The sequence below is a fragment of the Xyrauchen texanus genome, chromosome 14 (assembly GCF_025860055.1).
Source record: "Xyrauchen texanus isolate HMW12.3.18 chromosome 14, RBS_HiC_50CHRs, whole genome shotgun sequence".
Lineage (NCBI taxonomy): Eukaryota > Metazoa > Chordata > Actinopteri > Cypriniformes > Catostomidae > Xyrauchen > Xyrauchen texanus.
Window position 1 is genome coordinate 11,809,589 of NC_068289.1, and position 22,088 is coordinate 11,831,676.

General features: G+C 42.5%; 1 pseudogene; it reads left to right on the forward strand.

Annotated features, from left to right (window-relative positions):
• LOC127654830 (parapinopsin-like) overlaps positions 1-22,088 on the forward strand; it is a 76,897-nt pseudogene that overhangs the window by 1,214 nt on the left and 53,595 nt on the right.

Below are 22,088 nucleotides of genomic sequence, written 5' to 3' on the forward strand. Positions count from 1 at the left end.
TAGCCTCATGAAAAGAGATTTCACAGTCCCTGCACACATACACTAATTATTTACTACCTACTCACCGCAGGTAAGCCATGGATATATTTATAAAGTAGCTGTCTCATTGGGAAATGTTTATATTGACAGTCTGACTGTGCTGCAGTTGATCTATTTGCATTTTAATCACATGCTTTATTTAATGTGTACTGGGGCTTATCAGTCAGGAAGGATGAAAGCAAAAGCACGACAGGAAAGGCTCCAGGAGAAAACTGGACTGCATTTAATATATTGATTTTAGGAAAAAAGTGAATTTCTTTTCACAGAAAACTTTGAATTTGCATTATTAGATTCATTTTTGGTAGCATGTTTCAAGACCCTGTTAGAGCAAAATGTAGGCTGTGCATGTGAGGCTTCTGCTACAAGCCTGATATCATAACTCTGACCTAGAAAAACAGTAAAATATGAGATTTCTAAACCACATGGTCTGAAGTCTAATGTTTTCCACTCTGCTTGAATGTTTAAATGTTTAAAGCTCCAGGCAGTTGTGCTTTATTGCTGTTTCTACCTGATTTGACTCTTAAAAATGACTTTCATTGTTGTAACCCAGTATATTCCGGTTGATTTTGTCACATTAAATATTATAGAACTCAAATAAAAAACTGCATGCCCAAATATTAGGCAAGTGAGTATTCTGATCTTATCATTATTTCCATGCACATTTTCCAACTCCAAACCATATAAACTTGAATGCTTATTGGATTCAGTCATTTTCAGGTGATATATATTTGTGTAATGAGGGACGTTGTGGTGAAAGTGACTAACACCTTATATCATTGGTTCTCATAACCCCTGAGGGGGGCGCCAGAGTTCACGGGGGGCACGGGAGCGGATATGCTTTAGGTGAATAAAGATGCATAAAATGTTCCACTAATAATTTTATATAAAAATATTTTTTCAAAGTTTTAAAAAAAATCATATGCTTACAATGCCAAGATAAGGCAGTCAAAAATGATCTCTTTTATAAAATAATTATTTAAATTTTGTGAGCACGCCGTCACTTGCCCAATGTGCTTGTTGTCATAGTAACGGCAAAATCAAAAGGAAAATGGCAGAGAAACGTAAATGCGGTGGTTCTTCATCAGAGGCGAAGAAAAAGTTAAGACACTATGACAAAACCTACATAAATTTTGGTTTTATTGAAGGCCAAGACAAGTTTCGGCCAGAATGTGTCTTTTGTGGTGAAAAACTTGCAAACGACAGCATGAAACCAAGCAAGATGAAAAGACACCAGGAAACGAAACACCCAGAGACAATCGGCAAAGATAAGGAATTCTTAGAGAGAAAAAAGAGATGGCTCTGTCAAAAAGATCGACAGACATCAGAAAAGTATTCGAAAGAGCAGGTAGTGATTTACAGAAGGCCACTAAAGTTTCCATTGAGTGTTCGCTGTTGATTGCAAAGGCAAAAAAGCCGCATAATATTGGAGAGGAGTTAATCAAACCCGCCTGCATTAAAATAGTGGAGGGACTATGTGGCCCGCAAGCAGCTGAAAAGGTTAAATCTGTCCCACTCTTTAACAACACTGTTAAAGACAGAATTGATAAAATGGCAGAAAACTGCAAAAAACAGTTGCACAAAAAGCTTAGAGAAGTCCAATTTGCTATACAGCTGGATGAAACGACCACAGTAGCGGGAGAGTCTGTGCTTATAGTATATGTACAGTATGTGGACGGAGATGAGTTGAAACGGGACATAGGCCTACTTATGTCTACCAATTTACCCACAACAACTACAGGTCAGGATATTTTTACAGCTGTTGATTCATACCTCACATCGTACAATCTGCCCTACACAAATATCGTCGCTTGCTGCACGGATGGAGCTGCCGCGATGATGGGTAGAAATAAGGGATTTAACAGCCGTTTGATGGAAAAGGCTCCAGACTGTGTAATTTTCCACTGTATGATACATCGCCAGGCACTCGCCAGTAAAAAACTGTCCAGAGACCTTGGTGACACACTGGCAACAGTTGTAAAAGTTGTAAACTTCATTAAAGCTCTCCCTACCAACCAGAGATTATTTGCACAACTGTGTGAGGATGAAGCGCACCAAACTCTACTGCTACACGGAGGTGTGCTGGCTTTCGCGTGGCAAAGTGCTTGTGCGCTTTCTAGAACTGCAGGATAAAATCCTGGAATTTCTGCGAAATCAAAACACACTGTTGGAGCAGCTGACTGATGTGTTCTGGATCAAAACCGCATACCTTGCTGACATATTCACTCTTTATAATGAGACCAACAAGAGACTGCAGGGCTCGGAGTCAAACATCTTGGAGTGCAAAGAAGTAATCGATGCTTTTATGCGCAAGCTGGAGTACAGGGCTGGAAAAATGTCACAGGGGCATTTACAACACTTTCCACTGCTGCTTCAACATTCTGGGGGTACCGTGAGTGCATCTTTGCGCGCCGAGTTTTGCCGTCACATGACTTTGCTACAGGAGGAATTAAAGTCCCGCTTTGCGGATGTTGACACATTATCCAAGGAGTTGTGGGTTATGGATCCATTCACATCCAGGCTCCAAGATGTGGAATATCTTGGCTGTGAAGATGAGCTCGCTGAACTACAAACTGATTCACTGTCAAAAAAGTACTTCCAGGAGAATGGATTCAAAAGGCTTTGGATAGCCAGGGGACCTGTTGTCGCACCTAAACTTGCAAACTATGCCATTACAAAGATCATTCTTCCTTTCAGTACCACCTACCTCTCTGAGACAGCCTTCAGTGCCCTTGTGGCTATAAAAACGCAACAGACTGGAAGTTCACAGCGATTTTAGACTGGCTGTCACTGGCATTACACCTGACATTCCATCACTAGTCAAAGGCATGCAAGCCCAAGGTGGACATTAGCATTATGTGTTTATGCTGACGTTATGATTAGCCTTGTAAAAAATAAGGATCTGTGCATGCATGCATGTAAGTAGGCTACATACAGCATTCTACCGTGCATGTTTAACATTACGTCATAACATTCAGTATTCTATGTTTATACACAAAATCCTGAAAAAAAGAGAAACAACTGTGTTTTACTAGTTGTGTAAAAATGAAAATATTAGGCTAAAAGATTTCCTGAGTATTCAGGTAATAAAATGTCATTAAAAACTTAAAACTATATTTAGTTACTATATACAGTGTGTGTGTGTGTGTGTGTGTGTGTGTGTGTGTGTGTGTGTGTGTGTTAGGCAGCTTCATTACCTCAGGTAAAATGGGCCAAAAAAGAGATTGAACTGACACTGAAAAGTCAAATAATGTAAAATGCCTTTCAGACAGATGCAACACTCTTGAAATGGTTAAACTATTGATGCGTGACCACCGGCCAATCAAAGGTTTTGTTGCGAATAGTCAACTGGGGTGCAAAAATGCATGGAGAAGAATAGGTGCAAAAGACTTGAGAAGAATTCAACTTGAAGCTACCACGAACCCATTATCCTCCAATGCTACCATATTCCAGAACTGCAACCTACCTGCAGTGTCCAGATAGACAAGGTGCAAATTGCTCAGAGACATGGCCAAGATCAAGAAGTACTCCACTACTTGGCTAGCCAGCAAGGGCCTCAAAGAGGGAAAGGCCAAGACGAGAGAGAGAGAGAGAGAGAGAGAGAGAGAGAGAGAGAGAGAGAGAGAGAGAGAGAGAGAGAGAGAGAGAGAGAGAGAGAGAGAGAGAGAGGCTCACTCACCGGTTCTTTAATGCGCCGTTGCGCAGTCCTTGATCACTCCTCCACCCTCTCAGGCGGACGACAACCACTCCTCCCAGGGCAGACCGGAGATAACCTCTGACCCCTGGACAGTGGACAGAACACCCCTCTGCTTTTCTGGCGGCATGTTGGGACACTCCCTCCTTGTCTCGCGGATGCTGGCTGTTCCCCGCATCCGGGCGGTCAGGCTACTCCATTCCCCGGCGGTTGGCAGTGGCGCTCCCCTGGGTGGACAGCTGTGTTTAGTACTCTACAACGGGCATCCCTCCTCCCTCCCGGGTTTCGGCACCAGTGTAAAGGGGTTTAGATTGGCAAGGAGGAGGCGAGAACCGGCTTAACAATATAAATATTATTTAATTTAATAAAAAGACACACACAAACAACCACAGGGCAGCTGCCAGTAATTCTCTCTCTCGCTCCTCGTCCTTGGCCACCTTTATCCCTCACGCACCCCATCAGGCTGATAGGGGACTGGGCATGCGCTGTTCCAGCCCGGTCCCTCCCTCCTCCACTCTACAGCCCCCTTCCTCACCTACTGAGAACTTGTGGGACCTTCTCAAATGTAAAATTTGACTAAATTGTTCACTGAATATTTTTGAAAGGCCAAAAATGCTATTTAATTGTAATTTTGTGTTTCTTATTTGTTGTACCTACTCTAAAAATTGAGAATAAACAATTGAGTTGGCAGAAATTACATTTGTAACACTAATAGTTGCCTAATTATTGTGCCCACTTATACCTGTATATTCCCGAGAAAGACTAAACTCCCCTTTTCTTTGTTAAACATTCAGGTTTGAAATTCAATAACATTTTGGATTGACTGAGAGCATTGTGTTTGTTCAACAATAAAATTAATCCTGAGGAATACAATATGCTTAATAAATGGGCATGCAGTGTATTTGTTATCATATTAAGTAAGTTTTAGGCTATTTTATCAAATATTTTACACAGTGATACAGATGTTTCTCTACCATATTTCATAAATTAACCCACAAAGTTAAGTAGTGGTCGCTATATAAATCTAGAGATCAAGGTGGCTGATAAAATACAATTACTGTAAAAAATGTCTTAATCCACATGACTACATTAGGTTACACAAACAAAACTAATTGTAATGGTGAAATCAGGTTAAGGTAACAATTGTAGGTTACCAATTTGTACAGTATGCCGATAAATACCTGATGCAATTTAATGAAAGTAAACAGGTTTACGCATCATTGCTAAAATTAAAAGGATTCTAATTTACACAATATTCAATTACAATTAGCAAAAATCCATAAACAAGGTTCTTGGAAGACTTTGGACCAGGCGCATTTTGTTTATTAGCCAAGCGGTCACAGTTATTGTCCGATATGATAACCTTAAAACAGCCAGAAACCAGCTGATTAATCGGCCCGACCAATATATCGTCCTGGTTACTTCCGTAACCTCCATAACATCATGGAGGGAATGAGACATTTTGTTGATGAAGTGACACTAGTGACGCTATGGGTCACTCTTGGGAGCCCAAGACACCTTCTGATGTTTGATGAAAGGCCAATAGGAATTGGTGAGTGGTATTTGCATGCCATTCCCCTACACATACGGGAGCCGAGAGAGAAGGTCCTGTCCATTTCAGCGGGTAGTCCAGCATTGTGGCAGGAGGAACACAACATCTCATTCCCTCCATCAGGGAACGAAGGTTACGGAAGTAACCAGGAAGTTTCCTATCTGTCACTCACTCAACGTTGTGTCAATAAAGTGACACTAGGGGTCCCCTACAAAAACGGCACAACTAGCTGGACCATGTTACATGAACTGGCGGTGCGAGACTGGCAGACAACTGTGTGCCTTGTAACTAGTGCACCAGGCTGACATGTAACCTCCGTCAACGCTGTTATGAGTGTCGAACGGCCCTTCGGGTACAAGTCGACTGGCCAAAAAATAGGGGCAGGCTAGCCAGTCATGCCTTTTTTCCCTCTTTTTTTTCTTTTTCTCCTTGAAAAGAGTGAAAAGATTTCAACCGACTGGGACCACTAGTGTCCACGTCGGGGGGGGGGATCACTCCCAAGGGGAAGACACCGCGGAGACCACACCCCACCCAGAGAGAGGGGGGAATTTTGAGTGGAAATATGTCACATGGTCTTGCCGGTCCACCTACCACAATAAAGGGCTTAGTTAGCATGTGTACTGAGCCGGCAGTGAGTTTCTCCACAAACTCGTCTGCCACAGGGCTAGGAGGGAGTCATCCAAGGAACACATCTTCTGTGAGTCAACAGCGCACGTCTTCAGCTCAGTGGAGGTGAAAGGTGCTATGTGCAAGCGATACACCCAGCCAACTTTCCCGGACTTACCTGTTCGTTCCTGCTAAGACACGGGACAAAACCGGCTCAACCCGGAGATTGTAGTACCTTGCAAAGGTCTTTGGTGTTGCCCAGCCCGCTGCTCTGCAAATGTCTGTTAGAGAGGCGCCATTGGTCAGGGCCCAGGAGGCCTCCACACTCCTGGTAGAATGGGCTCATAGCCCTGCGGGAGGCGGCACGTACTGGCCGTGGTATATCATGGTGTAAATGATCTAGTGGGCGATCCTCTGCTTGGAGACAGTGCTTCCTTTCCGCTGTACACCAAAGCAGACAAAGAGCTGCATAAGATGCATAAAGCACGCACCGGACACAGCATCATCAAGGCTGGGTCTGCCTCCTCCTGGGGCAGCGCTTGCAGGTTCACCACCTAATCCCTGAATGGTGTCATGGGAACCTTAGGCACATAGACCGGTCGGGGTCTCAGGATAACTAGAGAGTAGCCAGGACCGAACTCCAGGCACGTTTTGCTGACAGAGAATGCTTGCATGTCACCTAACCTCTTGATGGAAGCGAGCGCAGTCAAGAGGGCAGTCTTTAAGAGAGTGCCTCAAGCTCAGCTGACTCCAAGGGCTCAAAGGGGGGACCCTCGTAAACCCCGAAGGACCACAGAGAGGTCCCATGAGGGAACAAGGCACGGTGTGGAGGGATTCAACCTCCTGGAACCTGATGATCAGGTCATGCTTTCCTAAGGACTTACCGTCCACTGTGTCATGGTGTGCTGCTCTAGTGGCTACATACACCTTCAAGGTGGAGGGGGACAGCCTTTCCTCCAACCTCTCCTGCAGGTAGGAAATCACTGATCCGACTGCGCATCTCTGGGGGTCTTCACATCAGGAAGAACACGCTTCATGAACAGACACCACTTCAAGGCATACAGGCGCCTCATAGAGGGGGCCCTAGCCTGAGTGATTGTGTCTACCACGGTGGGTGGTAGGCTACCTAGGTCTTGAGCATCTCATCCAGGAGCCATACATGGAGATTCCAGAGGTCTGGTTATGGGTGCAAGATGGTGCCCCATCCCTGAGAAAGAAGGTCCTTTCTCAGGGGAATTCGCCAGGGGGGCTGATGCGAGGAGCGAGAACCAAATCTGGGTAGGGTGCTACTAGGACGACCTGCTCCTCATCCTCCCTGACCTGACCTCACTGGGGAAAATGCATATTTGCATTGTGCAGGGGGGACAGCTGTGTGCCAGCGTGTCTATACCAAGGGGTGGCTCGGTCAGGGAGTACCAAAGCAGGCAGTGGGAGGATTCTGGGAAAGCGAACAGTTCTACCTGCACCTGCCTGAATCGACTCCAAATCAGCAGGAACATCTGAGGGTGGAGTCTCCACTCTCCCTTGTGGGTAACCTATTGTGGCAGCGCGTCCACTGCAGTGTTGAGGTCTCCGGGGATGTGAGTTGCTCGCAGCAACTTGAGGTGCTGTTGACTCCAGAGGAGGAGACGACGGGCGAGTTGTGACATACAATGTGAGTGTAAGCTTGATGGTCAATATATGTCACTGTTGCAGTGTTGTCTGTCCGAACCAACATGTATTTGCCCTGGATCAACGGCCAGAACATCCGCAGGGTGAGCAGTATTGTCAACAACTCGAGGAAGTTGATGTGCCAACGTGACCTTGGCCCGTCCAGGAGCCGGCTGCTGCGTGCCCGTTGCATACAGCGTCCCAGCCCGTTGTGGAGGCGTCCATCGTAACCACGATGGGCCTGGAGACCTACTCTAGGGGGACACCTGCCCGTAGAAATATGAGGTCGGTCCAAGGGTAATGGCCATGCGATGTGTCCCGTGGTGCCATGCCCATCTCGAGACTCAAGTCTGTTGCCAGTGTTGAAGCAGTCTCATATGCATCACCGCTCTTTTGTTAAACTTTTGGGTACCGCAGCTACTTGAACGTGCGGCGAAATTAAATGAAAAGGGAACAAAATATTCTCCTACCAGCCCTCGACTGGGTGATGGAGTGGTCCGTCATGCCACTTCCTGGGCAGGTGTTGGATGGTCTCCATCTGCTGCTTCACTGCAGAGAACTGCTGGGCAAAGTCCTCGACAGTGTCACCGAATAGTCCAGCCTGGGAAATTGGGCCGTTAAGGAACCGTGCCTTGTCAGCCTCTCTCATCTGAACCAGGTTGAACCAAAGGTGGAGCTTCTGTACCAACAAGGTGGACATAGCCCGCCCGAGAGGCCACACTTTTCCGTCCGTCATTTCCGCGTCAGCGTGTGACTGGGCGACCTTTTTCCGAAGGGGGAAGCCCAGCTGAGAGCTCATCAACTTCACGGGCCCGGGACAAGAGGTTGAACTCGCTCTGAACAGGACGCATTCACAAACTATGTCTCCGTTTTGGCAGCACCCAGGCACGAAAGACAGCAATCATGGCCGTCAGAAATTGAGAGATAACGAGCGCAACCAGGAATAACATAAACGGATAGGCATTTTTTAAAAGATGCATCTTTAAAAAGACATTTCCTTGTATGTCACTCTTTTAAAATATACTCTTTTCTGACTTATACTCTTTTAGAATATAATTGTGGTAGGGCGGAGGGCGGGGCCGGGTCGTGATTATACACACTCCCTTATCAGGCTAATTATTCAAGCCTCCGAGAGGGATAAAGGCCAACTGCGCAGGATTGTGCGGGAGAGAGATAGTTTACGGACATGTCCGTCGTGTGTGTGTTTGTCTTTTAAGTTTCTCATTAAAATATTATTTATATTAAAAAGCCGGTTCTCGCCACCTCCTTTCCATTGACTGCATTACACTGGTGCCAAAACCCGGGAAGGAGGAGGCGAGAACCGGCTTTTTAATATAAATAATATCGGTCGGCCTTTATCCCTCTTGGAGGCTTGATTAGCCTGATAAGGGTCTGTGTATAATCACGACCCGCTCTCCGGCCTCCCACAATACTCTTTTAGTTTGTTCTGCCGAAGCACCCAGGGGTGATCTCTGCAGTGCGCCAGTGTTGAGAGGGGGAGGAGCCTCATTGGCCTTTTATCAAAGATCAGAAGGTGTCTCGGGCTCCCAAGAATGACCCCTAGTGTCACTTCATCGACACAACGTCGAGTGAGTGACAGATAGGGAACTTTCTATGACAAAAGTTAGTGACTCAGTTATTAATTTCATTTATATTCTATTAAGTCATTTTAGCAACCTTGCAGTAATCTACTTTTAACCCTTTCATAAGCAATCATTTTAAGTTCAGTACAAGTACAGTAGAGAGCTATATAACCCAACAGAGTGACTGGCCAATTATTTAAAATATATTGTAGGACAGGATTGCACGATTTGGACAAAAAGTCATATTGCTATTATTTACAAAAATATTGCGAATTGAATTGAACAAAAATTTAGAATATAGCTTTATGTAAAGCTAAAATGTTATTTCTAGCCATTTTTCATGTACATGTTACCAGGCAAGATCATGTCCAAGTTAGATCATAATTTGTTTTCTTTCTAATAAGTCCTTTGGTATTAGGGCAACAATCTTATTCTTGATGAGAATTTTTGTATTGTTGTTCTGTAGAAATATCTTTAAATCCTTAAAACAAAATCATGCTTTATCTTGTTTAAGAAGCAATAATGCATACGATATTTAGGCTTTTTTAAGATGATGTATTTTTTACATGAATTTTGTCTAACGTGTACCTGTGAACTGTGTACCTGTCTTTATGTAATTTGTGATAGAGTCTCAGCCCACTATTCATTATTTTTGGAACCCATTCAAATTGAATAATGTGATATTGTAATATATAATTGTAACAAGGTTCGGGAAAGGAGGAAGTGGAAACCAGATTAACAAATAACAATGAAGACACAAACTAAAATGAAAAATAACAGACGTCCACACACAGCTCCATCTCTCTCTCTCTCTCTCTCTCTCTCTCTCTCTCTCTGTCTCTCTCTCTCTCTCTGGCGTCCCCGGCTCCTCCTTTATCTCTCGCGGATGGGGCAACTCGACGCCGGGCGTGCATCCTTGCAGCCCGTCCACACCCTCCTCATCATCACAATAAGATTATATATTGATAATGATAACTATAATATTACAACCCCCAATATGCCTAGGGGTATAAAGGGTATAACATTAAGAATAAATTATTGTCGTAGATACTGGGTACATAAAAGACCAAGACAACAGAGCTATTTTCCCAAACAAAGTGGCTTATTTTTATTCAAATGATAGATGCTGTGGGTAATGTGCAACAGGTAAAAATTACAGTACCGGTAGACAAATGAGTAGGCCTGTCCTTGTCCCCTCGCGCCTTCACGAAAGTCGCAGAGGCAGCCCTTTCCCCACTAAGGGAAGTGGGCATCCGCATCCTCAACTATATCAATGACTGGCTAATCCTAGAACACTCGCGGAACACTTTCTGTGCTCACAGGGACCTGGTGCTCAGGCATCTCAGCCGCTTGGGCTTCAGGTCAATTGGGAAAAGAGCAAGCTCGTCCTGGTTCAGAGCATCTCTTTTCTCGGTATGGAGTTGGACTCTGTCTCAATGACTGCGTGCCTCACCAACGAGCATGCACAGTCAGTGCTGAACTGTCTGCATGTGTTCAGACAGAACACGTTGGTCCCACTGAAATCCTTTCAGAGGCTCATGGGGCATATGGCATCCTCTGCGGTGGTCACACCGCTTGGGTTGATGCATATGAGACCACTTCAGCACTGGCTACAGATCCAAGTCAAGAGATGAGCATGGCGCCACGGCACACACCGCGTCCTTGTCACGCAGGCTTGCTGCCATTTTGCTGCCCCTGGTCAGACCTAGTGTTCCTACGGGCAGGAGTTCCCCTAGGCCAGGTCCCCAGGCACGTCATGGTTAAGACAGATGCCTCCCAATGGGGCTGGGGCGCCGTATGCAACTGGCACTCAGTCGCCGGCCCTTAGACTGGCCCGCAACTTTGTTGGTACATCATCTGCCTCGAGTTGCTGGCGGTACTACTTGCCCTGAGGAGGCTAATGCCGTTGATCCGGGGCAGGCACATGTTGCTCCGAACAGACAACACAGCGACGGTGGCTTATATGAAATGCCAAGGCGGCCTACGCTCTCGCCGTATGTCGCAACTCTCCCACCCTCTCCTATTTTTGAGTCAGCACCGGCTCAAGTCGCTGCTAGCCACTCATATCCTGGACCACCTCAACAGCACTGCGGCCACGGTTACGCCCAGGGGAGAGTGGAGACTCCACCCTCAGGAGGTCCAGCTGATCTGGAGTCGATTCGGCCAAGCACAGGTAGACCTGTTCACTTCCCCAGAGTCCTTCCATTGCCCACTGTGGTGCTCTCTGACCGAGGCTCCCCTCAGCACAGATGCCTTGGCACACAGCTGGCCCCTGGGGCTGCGCAAGTATGCGTTTCCCCCAGTGAGCCTATTGCACAGATGTTGTGCAAAGACAGGGAGGACGGGGAGCAGATCCTCCTAGTGGCCCCTTATTGGCCCTCCCGGATTTGGATCACGGACCTCATGCCCCCCTTGTGAATTCCCCTGAGGAACGACCTTCCAGCGACCGGACCTCTGGAATCTCCATGTCTGGCCCTTGGACGGGACGCGGAAGACCTAAGTGGCCTATCACCCATGGTGGTAGACACGATCACTCACTCAGACATGCTCACTCATGCCCCCTCAACGAGGCACCTTTACGGCCTGAAGTGGCTTCTGTTTGCTCGGTGCTCTTCCCGAGGTGAAGACCCTCACAGATGAGCAGTTGGATCATTGCTTTCCTTTCTTCAGGAAAAGTTGGAGGGACAGGTGTCCCCCTCCACCTTGAAAGTGTATGTAGCCGCCATATCTGCACATCACGATGCACTGGACAGTAAGTATTTAGGGAAGCATGATTTGATCATCAGGTTCCCGAGAGGCACGAGGAAGTTAAACCCCCCCAGGCCGCGCCTCGTTCCCTTTTGAGACCTCTCCGTGGTCCTTTCGGGGAGCTCCCTTCGAGCCCCTTGAGTCAGCAGAGCTAAAGGTGCTCTCTCTGAAGACTGCCTTCCTGATGACACTCACCTCCATCAAGAGGGTAGGGGACCTGCATGTGTTCTCTGTTAGCGAACTGTGCCTAGAGTTCGGTCCGGCTTACTCTCATGTCATCCTGAGACCTCCACAGCCAGGCTACATGCCCAAGGTTCCCACGACCCCTTTTAGGGATCAGGTAGTGAACCTGCAAGCGCTGCCTCAGGAGGCGTTGCTGTGTCCGGTGCGTGCTCTTTGCATCTACTTGGATCTCACGCAGAGCTTTAGAAGCTCTGAGCAGCTCTGGTATGAGGCAGGGTCGGTTATCACTGGGGGCGATATGGGGACCTCAATGGGAGCCTGTCCGGCGCTATATCACTATGGCATACCACGGCCAGGACTTGCTGTCCCCTGCTGGCCTACTAGCCCATTCTACCAGGGGTGTTGCGGCTTCTTGGGCATTGTCCCACGGCGCCTCTCTATCAAACATATGTAGAGCCACAGGCTGGGCAACATCTAACACCTTTGCAAGGTTCTATAACCTCAGGGTTGAGCCAGTTTCATCCTGGGTGTTATGAGGTGACAAAAACAGGTACGGGTGTATCGCTTGTGCATAGTGCCTTACCCCTCCCTTGAGGTGAATACACGCGCTCTTTCTACAGTTGCGTTCACAGGAAGTGTGAACCCTGGACATTCTTCCTCCCTAGCCTAGCAGCCGTCGAGTCTTCTGAGAGGCTCGCTACCACCCCATTACAGGCGTCACCCAGGCCCCTGTACTGAGGTAAGTGCTCCATATGTGCTGGGTGTCAACCCTGTGTGATGTATATTCCGCAAAATGGTTTCCCTTTTTTGGGGAGAACAATAGACAGAAGGCCACGGCTGGGCCAGCGAGTCCTTATACTTCTGAGCAGTTAGCCGTTCCCCTAGGTGCAGGGGACCGCTTCATGCCTGCCAGTATGTTGGGGGTAGTTATGCGATGGCCTGCTGCGCTAGCTACGAGGCGCACAGAGGTCTGTCCGTCTCGCACCACCAGTCTGTGTAACTCGGTTCAGCTCTTGTGCCGTTTTCCATTGGGACCCCAAGTGTCAACTCATCGAAACAACGTTGAGTGAGTGACAGATAGGGAATGTCTTGATTACTGATGTAACCTCCGTTCCCTGATGGAGGGAACGAGACATTTTGTTCCTCCTGCCACAACACTGAACCAACCATCGAAATGGCCGGGTCTTTGGCTCGGCTCCTCAGTGCGATACCTGATGTGTGTTTGTAGTCACTCCTTTTATACCCGTATGTCCAGGGGAGTGGCATGCATATTTCACACGACAATTTCCATTGGCCTTTTCTCAAGATCAGAGACGTCTGGGCTCCGCTGGAGCAACCCATAGTGTCAACTCATCAACACAACTTCTCGTTCCCTCAATCAGGGAACGGAGGTTACATCAGTAACCGAACGTTAAGCAATGGTTCAGTTTAAGCAATGAGTTTCTTAACCATCAAGCTTTTATTTTGGTGACATCTGCATGAAGAGTTTGTGTTGCTGAGTTTACATTTACAACAGCTGTGTAACGTGCTCCTCATGTTATATTATAACACATGAGTGTGTTATTTAAATTTTAAATTAACTTGTAGCGGCCAAACATATTTGGAATTACGCAGAAGTGAAATTAAAGTGAATCTGGGGAACTTTAAAAAATATTGCATTCAGTGCACGTAAGCAAACGTAAGCAAACAGAACTGAACTCGGAGCAGATCTGTTACTCTGAGCACAAGATTGAGTTGTGGAGCACAGAATCTCTCTAAAAACACTGTATTAATGCACTAACACAATACTGTCAGGACAAAGCAGCATACTATCGCCAGTATATAACTTCACTGCCTACATCTTATAAACTGCCAGTTCTTGCAGGTTGAAGCTTTACAACATCAGGAAAATCAGACCTTTCCTGTCTGAATAAGCTGTAAAGCTCCTGGTCCAAGCTCTGGTCATCTCAAGACTGGACTACTGTAATGCCATGTTGGCCAGCCTCCCAGGTTGCATGATTAAGCCACTGCAGATGGTTCAGAATGTAGCAGCGCATCTGATCTTTAATCAGCCAAAGAGGGCTCATGTCACCCCACTCTTCATTTCACTCCACTGGTTACCTGTATCTGTCCTCATCAAATTCAAGACTTTGACTCTGACATTCAGGGTCTATGCCCTAACTTGCTCTTTGCTGTCAATGAACAAGTGGTGCCTGATGGTCCTGTTGCATAGAGGCACGAAGACTATTTCATGGTCATTCAATATCTCTGTTCCTCTGTTCATCTCAAAATTCAATAACCAGCTGAAACCACATCTGTTCCTAGAGCACTTAACTAATCCACACTAAATGCACTTACTGACTATTTAACAATTCAAAATAAATAACTAAATGAAATTGTCTCTTTCTTTTACACTAGCTTCTAGACGCCATTTCCACCTGGTATTAAGATACGTCTTGGGTGATCTGATCACATGTAATCAGGTGAGACACATCTCTGTTTACACCTGGTTACTTAAATATGTCTCCTGTGACCACTTGTGTTCAGATTTGGAGGGGAGGATATCTGTTTCATGATGACATACATCAGTTACTATGTCAGTGTGTTACTGCATGATATTTAAGTACAACAAAGTCAGAAAAGACCAAGAGTGCGAAGAAAACCGAAAACAAAGAAAACAGCATGCTTTTCCTCCCAGATGTGGTTGAAATTTAATCTAGGCACAACAAACGCAAAATGTCAAGCAGAGTTATCCATTATTTTAGTGTATTACCTGTATTGAAGGAGCATCAGGTGTTCACCATCTATGTTGATATCAGATACACTGATTAAGATCTGTGAAGCTCACGTGATTGTGTATGTATCCGCTATTTAAAATGTTCAGATCGGATGGTTATTTCCTTTTAAAGGCACTTGTAGCCTGCAAAATTTAAACTCTTATTTTAGTACAGTGGTTGATTGACAGGTGAGTGGTGGCGCTTCACTGCTGCCAGGATGCATACAGGACGGATTACTGTTTACACCACAAATGTGTTGTGGATACATGCGTTTTGACCACATTTAGACCTGTATTTAGGGCTGATCATTTGTGATCGGATTATCTGAAACACATCTTAAGGTGGAAACGGGGTCCTATACTTCTCTAGTCACTTTGTCAGTGCAACACTGGAGATATTGTTGAGTTTTGTATGACAAATTGCACGTGCCTCATTTGTAAGTCGCTTTGGATAAAAATGTAAATGCACATAAACTTTGAAGAGAGCAGCGCGATCAGACTATTTATTAAATGATATCACAGCCCTTTGTGGTTTAATAATCACACAAGGTCATATCTTAATTTAAGTTTTATTTCGATTAATTGTGCACCCCTATTCTAAGCATGTGATAATTGTGTTATGATTCTGTACCTTTTGCATTATTTGCATTATACAATTACTTTTGTAGCTGTTTGCTAGTGGTGTGGAAAATGCCTTGTAGGACAGAAGGCATGAAGCAGCTTTCACATTAAGTATCTTGATGTTATTTAGCCTGGAGGTAGTCTGTGGATCCCAGGAGGAGAGTGGAATAGGCTAATTCTTTTTTCAGTATGGTGCGGTGTTCTAGTTATATAGAGGTGAAAAGAGCAAGACCTACTGCATCATTTGTTACCCTATCTACTAAAGTAGGTGATTTGTGTTACAGGAGTAATAACCCCAATATAGACAACTGGCACATCCTGCACAGCATGTGTACATAGGTGTTTGTGAAATTAAGAAAATAACTCTTGGATGGAGGATACTTTTAATGGTGTTTGTGATATAATAGAAGAGAAATATATGCCAGCAAAACACGTATACATGTTGATTTTCTCTCTGCCCAACAAAAGTTTCTTCAGCAGTCTTTCCATAACTCCCTACATTATACATGGGAAGTCTTGTTGCTACTAAATGTTCTGGTACCCTGATATTGACACAATTCTGCCAAGTTACTGAGCACCATCTCATTCAGTCATTTTTGCATCAGTTCAAGTGCGTTAACCTTCTCTTGTGGTGAGACTGATGGTGTGTTGTGTTAGAGGCTCAGGTTCTCATCCCGCATTGAAATGAGGAAGTAATTGTGTTTGCACAATCAATGACTAGCACTATTCGGAGGTTCCAAGTTTGCATTTTTACTCCACTGATGGTTACATTTAGGGGTTTGGTACAGTTTGGTGCAGAGTAAATAAAATATGCATTTCCTTTTAATCTATTACATAATTTAAAACTGAAAATAACTAGCTGTTCAACTCACTTTTAGCAACCCTCCATAGGGATTTAACACAGAAACTAGAGCTCACTCATGCCCTTAGGCAAAAACACATCCCACTTCGGTCACTGGGGGCAGTAGTTTGAATATCTGGTAAACACAGACCTAGTCTTGCAAAAAAAATTAATTAAACCAGCTGTTGCCAAATTCACACTGAGATCAGTCTGTACCTCCATCCTTTCAAGTCAGTCACTTTGTTTCTCCTCACAATCTCAATTTTAAAATAATTATGCATATAAATAAACAGTTTACCAGTATCTTCATTTTTATAGCTCTAGGTGATTTTCTGTCAGCTTGTTTGTTCAGGTTGTGAAGCACAGGGGCTATGGCAGTAGTTCAAACAAGCAAGAAGCTGTGCTTTGTCACAGTGGTTTATGACTTATCAGTAAATTCAGGCGGTTTCTGCAGCCTTGGTTATGTCAAAGATTGCGGTGTGAGGAACAGATTCCCATCTGAAATGTAGGCTAAACAAGCAATGTGCCGCCTGAATATTAATGTAACAAAAAATCTGAAATTTTTCTTTGCTAGGTTTGTGATACAAATGTTGATTTTTAAAAGGCTCGTTCACTTGTTTCTGTTTTTTACTTCAAACACAGGTTGGGTAGGGTTATAGCTTCTCTGACCAATCAGGCAGCACTTTCCTGATAAATAATTCAGAATCTTCCAATCAGTTAAAACTTATGAATTTATATGACTCTTCCCCTGCCATCCAACGTTTTGGAAACTTGCCATCGGGTGTTGAGGCAGATGGCTCTGCACTGAAAAGGTGAAGTGGCTCAAATGTTCTTTAAAAAAAGATGTTGATTCAGTAACGTCTGTAATTCCACACAGATGGTTAGACAAGGAAAGAACACATCTTAGAACAGATCTGGTCAAAATACAGCACGTTTTTATATCAAAACCATCATTGGTTTTGAGTTTTAAACAGTGTATTATTTACTACTGCCAGGTTCTGGTATCTCAGGAGGACAAATGTTCCTCCAGGGATGGTATAGTGTTATGTGTCTATGATTTTGTAATGTAAATGTTGGCTATGTTGTAAAATGTTCCAATTAGGGCTGTTAAAATTACACGATGTGCAGATTAATTTATTAAAGTAATCGTATATCAATATGTACAGAGAAAGGCCCAAAAATAATAAACTAATAATACTAATGATAAATTAAAATATATAATAAATATTACAATTCAGATAATTAAAATAAATTACATCATATACTGTACATATATTGTGGCAGCAGACAAGTTAAGCATTTAGACTAGGGATGTCAAAACAATTAATTAACTGATTAATCATTAACGTTAAAAATGCCAAATGCATGTGGAGGTCTTTAAATAATATGTGTATGTAGCCCACTATTTAAATATAATTAAAATGTATACACTTAATTGTAAGTATTGGCATTTTCCTGTTAAAATATTCTTAGTTCAGTGTATTTTAATACATTTAGGAAGAATTTGTGAATTGCTTAATTACTGTTATTAATAATAACTTGTATACAAGATACATTTTGTTGTGTTGAGTTTATTAAAACTTCATGTTGTGGATCGTGGGATATCTCAGACCGTTTGAAATTTGAAATTAAGTCAAATCATAACATGCTGCTTGAACACAGTACATAACACACCTGTGAGATGCTGGCGAGATATCAGCTGAATGTGCCTTCTTGCTTTCCCGCCGATCATTTATGTAATTGTAGGTTGTAATGAAACGAGAATTTTTTTCTAGTGCTTCCTGCCACCTTGTGGAATAAAATAAGTCTTTACAGAGTGAGGTAGAGTGAACAGAACATAAAAGATCATTTGTATTTGACTACTTTGTTATTATTTTGAACAGGGCAACAAAATGTAGCTATACAGTCAAATTTCTGAGAATGAGGGCTTTCATTTGATATATCAAAATCAAATCAAATCAAATCACTTTATTGTCACACTACCATGTACACAAGTGCAACAGTAGGTGAAAGTCTTGTGTGCAGTTCCGAGCAACATAGCAGTCATGACAGTGATGAGACAAATAACAATTACAATAAATAAACACAATTTACATATCAAATGTACTTACACAATATAATATACAATGTACAGTAAACAATACTCACAATATAGAATACACATACAATAAAAAAAATTAAAATAAGAGTATATAAAATATATGTATGCAGTAGCTGTATTGGGGGGGATATATTTGACAATCCAGTGTGAGATAATAAGATGAAGATTAAGAAGATAAATAAAGGGCAGTGATGATTATTGATCGTGAGAGATCAAGTGTTCAAAAGTCTGATTGCCTGGGGGAAGAAGCTATCATGTAATCAGCCTGGTTCGGGTCCTGATGCTGCGATACTGCCTGCCTGATGGTAGCAGTGAGAGCAGCCCATGACTCGGGTGGCTGGAGTCTCTGATGATCCTCCGAGCTTTTTTCACACACCGCCTGTTATGTCCTGGAGGGACACCTCCGATGATGTTTCTGGCAGATTGCACCACCCTTTGCAGGGCTTTGCGGTTGTCGGCGGTGCTATTGCCGTACCAGGAGGTGATGCAGCCAGTCAGGATGCTCTCTACAGTACTGGTGTATGGTTGTCCATTTATGTGTTATGTGAAGGACTTCTATATTTAGATATATATTTAAATATTTGTACCCCATTACCTCTGGTCATATTCTATTGAACACACTCCTTTACCCTATTTAACAAAGATAAACATATCAATGTTAAAAAATAACAATTGCATGTTTCCTGGAAGAGTTTCTCAATTAAGTAAATATTGTTTAAAGTTTTTTTTAGGACCCTATGAAATCAGTTTAATTAGTTTTTCTAAATTCCCCCCTGTGAATTTAGAAAGACGAATTCCATGTTTTAAAGTTAAATTCATTTAATAATAAAAATGGTGCTGTAACATAGGAGAAGAGACGATGATGTGTGATGAACCCAAGTGCAGTTTTATTTACAAACGTGATATCCAGAAACCTACAACCGTGAACAAATACAAAAACATGAACAACTTGACTTGACAAACAATACCTGACCATGGACAATGGCAAACGTAAGGATTATTATTTATTTATTTATTTACCTTTATTTTACCAGGAAATAGCCCCATTGAGATTCAGAATCTCTTTTTCAAGGGAGTCCTGGCCAAGCCACAGAATAATAGTTCCATATTAAAAAGTACATATACAAACATTAACAAAAAAAAGACCAAAAAAAAAAAAAAAAAAAGAATACATTTTGGCAATTTAACATACTCTGAACACAATCACCAGCCGCTCTCAGTAACAGCACATGTGCATCTAGCACTCAAACAGTCCTTTATCCTCAGTTTAAATTGTCATTGTCGGTAAACAGTCAAATTTTAGCTGATTTTGCAATTTATACCAGGAAAACGGTGCAAAAACTTTAAAGGCACTTTCACCGAAGACAGTTTGCGTTCGTGGGATTTCATACATGATTTGCTCATATGATCTAAGATTACATTTCCTGGTAGTGACTTTAATAGTCAAAAGAGAGCATAAGTAAGAAGGCAGTTTACAAAGGATGGCCTTAAAAAGAAAAATATACCAGTGCTCCAGCCTGCGATTGTGCAGAGATGGCCAACCAACACTCTCATACAAGCTACAATGATGAGTACGGAAACTGGAATTAGTTACAAATCTTAGTGCTGCGTGATATACTGAATCCAGCATTTTCAAAGAAGATTTATTTGCATGCATGTATAAAATATCACCATAATCCAGCATTGACATAAATGTTGTTTGTATAAGTGTTTTTCTCGTACTAAAAGAGAAAAACCTTTGTTTCTATAATAGAAACCCAACTTTACTCTTAGTTTTTTTAAATACATGGACAAGGGTAACAAGACAAACAAGTTAACCAATGACAAGACAGAACTGATAACAAGGTAACTAGACAATAAATTAATGAAATCAAGACAAATGAACATGGAGGGAAACATGATATCACATGACCACGGGACTACATGTCATCAACCACATGAACATTAAACATTACAGGTGTCAAATCAGTTGAATTAATAAAAATGTAATCAATGAAAATAGAAATATTACTTTTCAATACACCATTGCATTTATTTAAAATACAATTAAGTACTAAGTTTATGTATTTTAAAACATTTTAAAATATATAAAATTTTGGCATAAAAAGTAATAAGTACAATAATACAGCATCAAGCTTATTTTGTGTATCTTTTATTACTGCTAGCTGTTGTTCATCTATTAATTAATAGTCATCTTTTGTCATCATTGTTAACTCTGTATTTAGTCCATTAATTTCCAACAGTTTAAACTATTCAGGCTTATTTGTGTACAGATTATGGGCGTGATAGCCAATCATAGTGCTAAGGAGTTCCTCTCTCCTCTCACGTGACATTTTGCCTGTATTCAACGGGTCCTGATTAGTTCCTATTCAATTCACAGTCTGTTAATTTCTGCTGTTTTGAATCTACTGTGTCTTACATTTGTGAAGAATGTGTATGCTTCGTGTTAGGGCTGGGCAATATGGAAGAAATATGTTCACGATACTTTATAAAAAAAATATCGCAATATAGGATTACATGTTCAACCACCCGGCCGAGGGATCTGTGAATATTACTGACTTTGATTTTAAATTAAAATAATTTATTGAAGCATGATATCTCAAACCAAAGATATTTCTAGATTCAAATTTCACTTTAAATGAAATGAAAAAGCAATTAAAATGACAAAGTGTTCAAAAATATCATACATAACCACTGTTCCATTTGCTCTCACGCAAGTATCCGTCTACGACAGTTGGAAAATTACTAATACAAATTATCCTACTAATTGAACTAAAGATCATTATAAATGTATGCATATTAATAATAATGGTAATAATAATAATAATAATAATACAATCTCGGATGTAAGTGTGTTCCAGGCAATTGCATTTAATTTAAATAATGGTAGAAAATAATCCATTCAGTAACAACAGCTTTGAGTGCGTAAGCCCACACAGTCATTTTGCCCTCCCGCTAATAATGAAACAACAAAACAGCTGCAGCTCCATCATCATCATCATCTACTTGTGCCGCATTCACAAAGAAAACTGAAATCTGAACAGAAATGGCAATTATGGGAATCGCAACAGTCAAGCGATATAGAGCAGAGATCTTCACCCACTAATGGTCAGATTATTCATGTGCTCCCTTTTATGAAATGCTGTAAGTACCCCAAATCAAATCAGTCACAGCTTGATTTCTTTACATCTGTCAGAACAAACCTGATGTAACTTAGAAATTTTAACTGGGAGACACAATAAAGGAGTTTAAATGAGGCGGAAATGCCTCTCGTCCCTTAAATTCCCTTTCAATTCCAGAGAAGTGAACTGCATTGTTTTACAGTCTGATGTTGTTATTTCTAATATACACTTTGACACACAAAACTATATTTATATTGTCTTGAGTCTGATTGACAGTTTTTAATGTGCGTAATTTAACAAAATAAGAACAGCAAATAATTTTTTTTTGAAGGTCACACATCATTCCAGCTAAGAGCAATATCAATTAAAATTTTACCACTTTATGAGCTCATTTTACTGAAAATTAATTTGAACACAGAAATCTCCAGTTCATTCCTATGGGCCATTCTGTAAAGATTGTAATAGCGAGCAACAGTAATCAAGAAGGGCAAAACCAAATTATTTCTAGCAAGTCAGTCCACTGGTGGCCATCTTTGAAACATTCTCGGCAGCTATTTGTTTGTTGTTGTAAAGAATAAGCTTACAAGAGCAGCTCC